Source organism: Histoplasma capsulatum, genomic scaffold (assembly GCF_000149585.1).
Source record: "Histoplasma capsulatum NAm1 scaffold_8 genomic scaffold, whole genome shotgun sequence".
NCBI lineage: Eukaryota > Fungi > Ascomycota > Eurotiomycetes > Onygenales > Ajellomycetaceae > Histoplasma > Histoplasma mississippiense.
Genome location: NW_001813975.1, coordinates 873,380 through 874,770, shown reverse-complemented (window position 1 = coordinate 874,770; position 1,391 = coordinate 873,380).

The window sequence follows — 1,391 nt, the reverse complement described above, 5'->3', positions numbered from 1 at the left end:
TATGCCAAAGCTGTTGTCGCGTGATGTTCGATCGTGGACTATTTCATGTGGTCCATCTTCTCTTGGAGTTAGCTGCCCTTGGCGTAGCAATGAGAGCGCGCTCTGAAAAACGGTTCCCGTTTAAGTTTGATATATTAGCGCCTCCATAGGCGGGCCGGGTTAATCAGGTCATGACCCTGAAACAAGAGCCATTGTACCAGCTGCCAGCTGGGCCAGAGGCGGGCATTCAACGATTGTGCTTGTACTGTTGCATTCGGGTTGGAGTCCGCAGAGGCCAAGTTACAGCTCCCAAAAGACTTTCGATTGTCGGAATCGCTTGACTCTGCCAGTATAAACAACCCAAAGGTAAAGCTCAGCTGCACTGGAATTGCACTCTTTAAGGTTAATGACGATCCTGATGGAGTTATCGAAGCAATTGGCACTCTCAGGTTACTCACTAACTACCGCATGGGCTGGCTTACTGAGTGAGCTGCTGCACGGCCAAAATCCCCATTTTGCCATTTTTGCCATTCAGCACGGGCAAAGCAAAGACGACCTCGTGCACCACCAATTTGGTTCGGTGGCTCCTCCGCCCCCTCAATAGCCGGGTCTGGGGCCCAGTGCTCAACGCTAGGGACGTAATAGTGTGGGGCGAGTTAACCACAGCTCGGTAGCAGGGACATCCTCACCCATGGCCAAATTGACCAGTCGACTTTCCTCCACCTCCAACAACGACTTCATCACAACGAGGTCCTTGTGGATCCCTACACGCAAACCGCACGACTCATGGCCGTGTAAAGGTGTGTTTCTTGCTGAAGCATGAAAATCCTCGTTAGAATTATTTTTAAGGGAGGAGGGGAAAAAAGACACCATCTGAAGAGTCCTTCCCTAAGGGTCCGCCGTTCAGTTTGACACCGGAGGGATTCCCTCGCTCCCGGGCCAGCCTAAAAGCACGCTTGTTTCTGGTATCTGGACTAATTGGGTGGCTCCGTCCCTAGCATATCCCTTTCGACATGATAAAGGGGGCATCTTGTACCAGAGGCCCCAGCGTGGGTGAAAGGTTGCGTTCCCGTGGCTCCATGTATTCCATGTCTGCCATTTCTTTGAGAGCGCTTTGAGAGGCATTTTTATCATTCCCGGTCACTACGGTTGCCACTTAAGCACATATCGATGAATCTAGATTATGATTGGCAAACTGTGCTGCTCCTTGTCTCCTGGAGGTCAATTCGTCAAGATCGCCCCACCTTAGGGGGCTCAGGTCAAAGGATGTCGAATTTGAGTATTATTACATGATTGGCATTGATTGCCTACCGTTTCATGTTTCGTTTATCAAGGACACCCATAAACCTGGACGCCGGAATCTCACGGAGAAGTGGGATAGCGTATCGAAGTGGTATGTGGGGCGCGGTGGG